General features: G+C 40.5%; 1 pseudogene; it reads left to right on the forward strand.

Moving 5' to 3' along the window:
* Positions 1 to 7,925: 7,925 nt before the first annotated feature.
* Positions 7,926 to 8,025, forward strand: LOC127109115 (uncharacterized; annotated as a pseudogene).
* The last annotated feature ends 722 nt before the right edge of the window (positions 8,026 to 8,747 follow it).

An 8,747-nucleotide genomic window follows, 5' to 3' on the forward strand; every position in this document is an offset into this window, starting at 1 on the left:
GAGGTGGCGGTCGGGGTTTGTGACATCAGTTAGGGCGATATTTGGTAGAACAACGCTTGGGACAGCCTGGTTGTTCACCATAAGATAATATCCTCCGCCTACTCTGTTTTTAATCAGGCGGCTGGAGCGGCAATAGCTGATATCCATAGACAGGGGAGGTAGGGATTCTAAAGTTTGGAGTTTATCCCCTAGGTTCAGGCCAAGTGCTATGGATGTTATTAATCCACCAATTATAAAGGGTTGTCGGCCTCTAGCACATAAGGTGTGGATATGATGAAAGAGAAAAGAGGCGGCGTTTACCTGAGTATCCGGTTCGAAGACGCATTGGAGGAAAAATAGCTCCTTTGAGTTGACCTTGCTGTTGTTTGGTCTTCCAAAAATTGTGTTTTGCAAGATGCGGATGAAGTACCGGATAGTGGGGTTATGTATATGGGAGAGAAGGAGTTCTTCCCAGTTGTAGGTATCTATACCGGTAATTTTCTTAAAAAGGCCAAAAACGCCAACTGTGTTCCAGTTTGAGTTTGGAGGGATTCTGGGGTGTACCTGACCTTCTATGGGAAATTGTAACATGGTACTCAATTGGTTTTGGGTTAAGGAGTACTCGGTGTTGAACATACGGAAGGTTGCGGTACCGGTTAAAAATTCGTCTTCACCGGCGGGAGTGGTGTAGTCGTATGAACTTAAGAATTCTAAGGTTAGGGATGGGTAGGTGGGTTGATTATGAGTGCAAAGGAAGGTTAAGTCGGCTAGGCGGAGCATCCATTCGATACCTTGGAGTAATCCTAATTGTTGTAAACAAGTTAAATCGGGGTACCTGGTGGAAGCGACGCCTCGCTGTTGGAAACGTTCGAATTGCTCTTGCTGATAGTTGTCATCTCCGGATCGGAAGATGATATTTCCGAAATTTTGATTTCCCGCCATTGTGATGAATTTTTGAAGGGGTGATTTGGAAAGAAAAAGAAGTGTATTTGATAGGAGAGAATTGTTTTGTGGTGAATGAAGGAAGTTTTGGTAGGTATTTATAGGAGAAGGGTTGGAAGATAGAAAGAAAAAGTGGTTGAAGAGTAATTAAGTGTGGTTAAATGAAAAGTGAGTGGGGAAGGTAAAAAATTAAAGGTGTAACGTTCGTCTCCAACGGCTCCCTAACGTTCACATGTCTGAAGGGCGTTACGCTTGTCACAAGGGTGTGACGGTCGTAACAGGAGTTATGCGTGCCGTTCGTCATGGAGTGTGTGACGCTCGTCACACATTTCTTTTTGGCAGGGCATTCAGCAGCGCTTCACATAATTAATCTGGAGGTGAATTTATTTTGATTATTTTGTTTTATTTGGTTTTTAGATTGTTCTATTTAATTTAGCTAATTAATTTGTGTTGCATGCTATTCTATTTCTCATAATAGTAATTCATTCTGAGTAACAGTAGAACAGTAGAGAACATAGCCATTGCATAAATTAAATAAATAAAAGCTTTAATAAAATTAACATAATGTAATACAGGAAGGGAAAACAATGAAATGAAAGGAAAATAAATGCGAGCATGAATTCAAATAACATTAATGAAAAATCTAGCCTAAAACTAAATAACTTAGAAAGAAATAACTAAATTCCATCTATCTTCGGATCTCTGGCCGGAGGAGCAAAAGAGTTAACACGATGCCGTAACATACGTAACTGACTTGCCGTGCTGCTCATGTATTCTAGGATTTCACGTCTCAAGTTGTGGAAATCTTCCCTGAGGGCGTCTTGTTCTGACATCAAAGCTTCAATGACGGTTTTAATATCTGTTCCTGGCATATGATGTCGGAGATCAGGCATGGCCGATTCTTCGGTCAGGACAGGCTGAGGAGGAGGATCAATATCATAGTAGCCGGAAGGTGTCTGAGGGTCAGATTCAGCCTGAGAGATATGGTCAACATAGTGCTCATAGTCATCACAAATCTCATAGTCCTGGATGGATTCAGTGGATCCAGCAGGAGTTGGGGTTTCATTCAGGTTATAGAGCCAGTTCCTTTGGTTATGAACACTAGTTCTAGGATCGGGCATGGTGAATAGGCAGAGAACCTGGTTATCAATAATAAGCTTAAACTCATCAGACCCTATGTTTGCTATAAACATAGTGTTGAAGAGGAAGGGTATACTCATAGTAGTAATGCCACAAAAAGGGCTAAGGTCAAGCATAGGCTGACGTAATCCAATAGCATTACCTATCATAGTGATCAAACCGCCTATTCTAATGGGTGCTCGCTCATCCTGGATAAGGTGGTCCAAATTAGCTAACATAAAAGTAGCACCGTTTACTGGACGGTTCTGGGAAGCACAAAATATGATGAAGAGTTCATCACGTGAAACTGAAGTACTATTTGGCTTCTTCCCAAATAAAGTGTGGGTCAGGATCTTATGGAAATAGCGGAAAGCCGGGTTATGTATGTTTCCAGAGAGAAACTCATGTTCTTCGGGCTCATCATTTCCAGTCAGCTTACCCCAAAAGTGTTCAAGCTCTCTATATTCAAAAAGTTCTTCCTGGCTTACAGTGAATGTATCAAAGGAGGTAGGAAAACCCAAAAGGTTGGTGAAGTCTCTAATATTAAATTGGTACTCCATATTGAACATTCTGAACTGGATAAAACCTCTGCTAATTCCTTTTCCGTGGCTGGGTAGATAGATTAATGAACTAAGGAATTCTAGCGTGAGTCTCCGGTAGGTGGTGAAATGTCTCAGGATAGGGGAGGTCTCCCATCCTATCTGATTCAGCAAAAACAGGACACTCTGTCTCAGTCCAAGGGCAGTCATAGCCCAATCATCAGCATATAAACTAGGTAGCATCTCTCTAGCGGCTAGTTCTTCAAACTTTCGTTTCTGAGCCATTCCTCTGAACTTGATACCCATACGATCAGAATGTCCCATCTGGTTAGTGTTAGCTAGAGAAAAGAAACATGAGTTTAAGTCAGGATTTGGCCAAATGCCGAAAGAAGAAAAGAATTATTATTATTATATATATATATATATATTTTTTTTTCTTTTTTAATAAATCAATAATGAATACTAAATAGAAATTAAAAGAATAATTAAGAGAAAAATAGGGAAATGATAATAATAATAGAATAATAAAATAACAAATTAATTTGTGGGTTGTCTCCCACTAAGCGCTTTGTTTAAATGTCGCAAGCTCGACAAATAAACTGTTAAATATAGTCTATGAGTCCTGGGGGCGTTTCGTCTAAGTGTAGAATTTGCGAATCGTCGTTGGTTTCCACATAGTGATAATGTTTCAGACGTTGCCCGTTTACGGTGAACGGTTCTGTAGATTGTCCTTTTATTTCTACCGCTCCACTGGGAAAGATTTTAGTGATATGAAAAGGTCCTGACCATCTGGATCGTAGTTTTCCCGGGAATAACTTTAGTCTAGAGTTAAATAAAAGTACTGCGTCGCCTTGCTTGAAGATTTTCCTTGATATACGCTTGTCATGCCATTGTTTTGTTCTTTCTTTATAGATTTTGGCATTTTCATAGGCGTCTCTTCTGAGTTCCTCTAATTCGTTTATGTCAAGGATTCTCTTTTCACCGGCGGCTTTGTAATTCAAATTTAAATTTCTAATAGCCCAATAGGCTTTATGTTCTAATTCTACCGGGAGGTGACAGGATTTTCCATAAATGAGCTTAAATGGGGTCGTCCCGATGGGAGTTTTATAAGCAGTTCGGTATGCCCACAAAGCTTCTGGTAATTTCAATGACCAATCTTTCCTTGAAGTGGCGACCGTTTTTTCTAGTATTTGCTTGATTTCTCTGTTAGATACTTCCACTTGTCCACTGGTTTGAGGGTGGTAAGGTGTTGCTATCCTATGTCTCACTCCATATTTAAGTAGTAGTTTTTCGAGTACCTTGGATATAAAGTGTGATCCACCATCACTGACTACTATTCTTGGGATGCCAAATCTCGGAAATATTATATTTTTAAAGAGTCTAGTTACTACTCGGGTGTCATTTGTTGGAGAAGCTATAGCTTCGATCCATTTTGATACGTAGTCAACTGCCACGAGTATGTATTTGTTACCGAAAGAGGATGGGAAGGGTCCCATGAAGTCTATCCCCCACACGTCAAAAATCTCTACTTCCAAAATACCTTTTTGTGGCATCTCGTCACGTCTAGATATGTTTCCTGTGCGTTGACATCTGTCACACTCCTTAATAGCCGCATGTACGTCCTTCCATATAGTAGGCCAATAAAAGCCAGCTTGTAGGATTTTAGAGCAGGTCTTGGATGTACTTGTGTGTCCACCATAAGGCGCAGAGTGACAGTGTTGGATTATATTTTCTACCTCTTCTTCGGGTATACATCGACGGAAAATACCATCGGGGCCTCTTTTGAAAAGTAAGGGATCATCCCAGTAATAGTGTTTTATGTCGTGGAAGAATCGTTTCTTCTGGTAAGATAAAGTAGGTGGAACTATTCCGGCAGCTAAATAATTGACTAGATCAGCGTACCATGGTGTGACAGATATAGCTAAGGTGGTTTCTACTTGCATGTCGGAGTTGTTCTCTTCCAAAGTAGCTATGAGTTTATCATACGAGAAATCATCATTAATGGATGTTCTTTCCGGTTCAAGGTTCTCAAGTCTAGAGAGGTGGTCTGCTACTACGTTTTCAGTTCCTTTCTTGTCCTTGATTTCTAAGTCGAATTCTTGTAGTAACAAGATCCATCTTAGGAGTCTAGGTTTAGCATCTTTTTTTGTTAAAAGGTACCTGATAGCAGCGTGATCGGTGTAAACTATTATTTTGGCTCCTACCAGGTAAGAACGAAATTTATCTAGCGCAAATACCACTGCTAGGAGTTCTTTCTCGGTTGTGGCATAATTCATTTGCGCTTCATCCAGGGTTCTGCTAGCGTAGTATATAACGTGAAGCTTTTTATCCTTTCTTTGTCCTAAAACAGCACCTACAGCATAGTCACTGGCATCGCACATTATTTCGAATGGTTCATTCCAGTCTGGTGTCTGCATAATGGGTGCGGAGATCAATGCTTGTTTAAGAGTTTGAAATGCTTTTAAACAGTTATCGTCGAATATGAATTCAGCATCTTTCATCAACGGTCCGGTTAAGGGTTTAGTTATCTTAGAGAAGTCTTTGATGAATCGTCGGTAAAAACCGGCGTGTCCTAAAAAACTTCGTACTTCTCTCACAGTTCTTGGGGGTTGAAGATTTTCGATTACCTCTATTTTGGCTTTGTCTACTTCGATTCCTCTGTTCGAGATGATGTGTCCTAAAACAATTTCTTCTTGTACCATAAAGTGGCACTTTTCCCAATTAAGTACTAAGTTTACTTTTACACATCGATCCAGAACTCTTTCCAGGTTTTCAAGGCATTCTTCGAAACTTTGTCCGTATACAGAAAAGTCATCCATAAATACTTCCATGATGTTTTCGAGAAAGTCGGCGAATATTGCCATCATGCATCTTTGAAAAGTTGCAGGGGCATTACACAGACCAAACGGCATTCGTCTATACGCGAAGGTACCAAAAGGGCATGTGAATGTTGTCTTTTCTTGGTCATCAGGGTGAATTGGTATTTGAAAGAAGCCTGAATAACCGTCTAGATAACAGAAATGTGAATGTTTAGCTAATCGTTCTAACATTTGGTCAATGAATGGTAAAGGGAAATGATCTTTTCGGGTTGCTTTGTTTAGTTTCCTATAATCAATGCACATTCTCCATCCCGATTCGATTCGTTTAGTTATAGTTTCTCCTTTTTCGTTTTCAATAACGGTTATGCCTCCTTTCTTTGGTACAACGTGTACAGGACTAACCCATTTGCTATCAGATATAGGATATATAATACCTGCTTCTAATAACTTGGTTATTTCTTTCTTTACTACCTCACTTAGGATCGGATTTAGTCTTCTCTGGTGTTCCCTAGAGGTTTTACAGTCTTCTTCTAACATGATGCGGTGCATACAAATAGAAGGGCTTATTCCTTTAAGATCGGTGATGTGGTATCCTAGTGCGGTTGGATATTTTCTTAAGATATGTAGGAGTTTTTCTGTTTCGAGTCTTCCTAGATCTGCATTAACTATCACAGGTCGTTCAAGTTCTAAGTCTAGGAATTCATATCTCAGATTTTTGGGAAGTGTTTTCAAATCAGGGGTTGGTTTGTTAAGACACTGCGTAGGATCCGGTGTTATTGCTAGGCATTGTTTAGATTTGTCCTCTAAAAGATAGTCTGATGCTTTGTCTTCTCCTGACTCTGCTTCTTTTATGCATTCATCGATGATATCCATGAAGTAACATGTATCTTCTATTGCAGGTGCTTTCAAGAATTGGGAAAGAATGAATTCAATTTTCTCTTCACCTACTTCGAAGGTGAGTCGTCCTCGTTTTACGTCTATGATTGCACCGGCAGTTGCTAAGAATGGTCTTCCTAGTATAATAGGTGTCGTATCATCTTCTCTAATGTCCATAATTGTGAAGTCAGTGGGAATGTAAAACTGACCTATGCGTACGGGAACGTTTTCAAGGATTCCTACAGGATATTTGATGGAACGATCTGCTAATTGCACAGACATTTTGGTCGGTCTTAATTCTCCCATTTCCAGTTTCTTACATATGGATAAAGGCATAACGCTAATTCCGGCTCCTAAATCGCATAAGGCTTTGTCGATGACAAATTTTCCTATGTGACAGGGTATAGAGAAACTACCCGGATCCTTGAGTTTAGGGGGCATGTTTTGGATTATAGCGCTACATTCGGCAGGGAGTGTAACGGTTTCGCTATCCTCAAGTTTCCTTTTATTAGAAAGAATTTCTTTTAAGAATTTAGCATATGAAGGCATCTGCGTAATAGCTTCGGTAAACGGAATTGTAACGTTTAATTGTTTAAGGAGATCAACAAATTTTCTAAATTGGCCTACATCTTTGGTTTTAACAAGCCTTTGAGGGTAAGGTATAGGTGGTTTGTAAGGTGGTGGAGGTACATAAGGTTCCTTCTTTTCTAGGGTTTCCTTATTACTCTCTTCCTTTTCCTTAGGTTCACTTTCCTCAGTAGATTTCTTAGGGTTTTGGTTTTCTATCCTTGGGTCAGACGGTCCTTCCACTTCCGTTCCACTTCTTAATATAATTGCATGAGCTTGGCTTCTCGGATTGGGTTGGGGCTGTCCAGGGAATGTACCAGTTGGTGCAGCAGTAGGTGCTTGTTGTTGAGCTACTTGAGATATTTGCGTTTCCAGCATTTTGTTATGGGTAGCCAGGGCATCTACTTTGCTTGCTAGTTGTTTAAGTTGTTCGCCAGTGTGTATGTTCTGGTTTAAGAAATCTTTATTGGTTTGTTGTTGGGAAGCTATAAAGTTTTCCATCATGATTTCCAAGTTGGATTTTCTAGGGGTATTATTGTTAGGATTCGGTTTCTGATATCCCGGAGGTATAGATGGGGCTTGATTTGGAGACTGTCCAGGTGCGTATAAAGCATTATTACTCTTATATGAGAAGTTTGGATGGTTCTTCCAATTTGGGTTATAGGTATTCGAATAGGGGCTTCCTTGAGCATAGTTTACTTGCTCTGTTTGGATTCCAGTCAAGAGTTGACATTCCGCAGGAGTGTGGCCTTGGATTCCACAGACCTCGCAATTCTGAGTTACAGCAACCACGGCGGCTGGAGGTGATACGTTTAAACTTTCAATTTTCTGGACCAAAGCATCCACTTTTGCATTGACGTGATCAAGGTTACTTATCTCGTACATGCCAGTTTTCGGTTGAGGTTTTTCCACCGTTGTTCGTTCGGTTCCCCACTGATAGTGGTTTTGGGCCATGCTCTCGATAAGCTGGTAAGCATCAGCGTAAGGTTTGTTCATTAGTGCACCACCTGCAGCGGCGTCTATTGTTAACCTTGTATTGTATAAGAGACCATTATAAAATGTGTGAATTACTAACCAGTCTTCCAAACCATGGTGTGGGCAAAGTCTCATCATGTCTTTGTATCTTTCCCATGCTTCGAAAAGAGACTCGTTGTCTTTCTGTTTAAATCCGTTTATCTGGGCTCTTAACATAGCTGTTTTGCTTGGTGGAAAATATCGGGCAAGAAAAACTTTCTTCAACTCGTTCCATGTGGTGACTGAGTTGGAAGGAAGAGATTGAAGCCATCTTCTAGCGCTATCTCTTAATGAGAAAGGAAAAAGACGAAGTCGAATTGCCTCTGAAGTGACACCATTAGCTTTAACAGTATCAGCGTATTGGACAAATACGGATAAATGAAGGTTTGGATCTTCGGTAAGATTTCCAGAGAATTGGTTCTGTTGCACAGCCTGCAACAACGAAGGTTTAAGTTCAAAGTTGTTTGCTTCGATTGCGGGCGGAGCAATACTTGAATGCGGTTCATCTTGCGATGGAGCGGCGTAATCTCTAAGAGCACGAGCTGGTTCTGCCATCTCGGTTAAAGAAGGAAAATCTTTGAGATCAGGAAGGTCTATAGGAGGGAGATTGTTTTCAGCACGATATTCCCGAATTCGTCGTAAGACTCGGAGATATAGTTCGATATCGTTGATTCGTAAATAGAGCGGTTCGCCTTGAGAGCGAGTGCGTGGCATACAAATCAACGAAAGAAAGAAAATAGAAGGAAAAGAAACCTTAGTCTCTACAGCGTAACGGAAGAGTTACGATATTGATTGAATAAAAAGTCCCCGGCAGCGGTGCCAAAAACTTGATCGCTCGACTGTGTGAGTCGAGAATGGGATACAAACTGCAAGTGCACAGTTCTATCGCGTA

This window comes from Lathyrus oleraceus, chromosome 7 (assembly GCF_024323335.1).
Source record: "Lathyrus oleraceus cultivar Zhongwan6 chromosome 7, CAAS_Psat_ZW6_1.0, whole genome shotgun sequence".
In the NCBI taxonomy this organism is placed as follows: domain Eukaryota; kingdom Viridiplantae; phylum Streptophyta; class Magnoliopsida; order Fabales; family Fabaceae; genus Lathyrus; species Lathyrus oleraceus.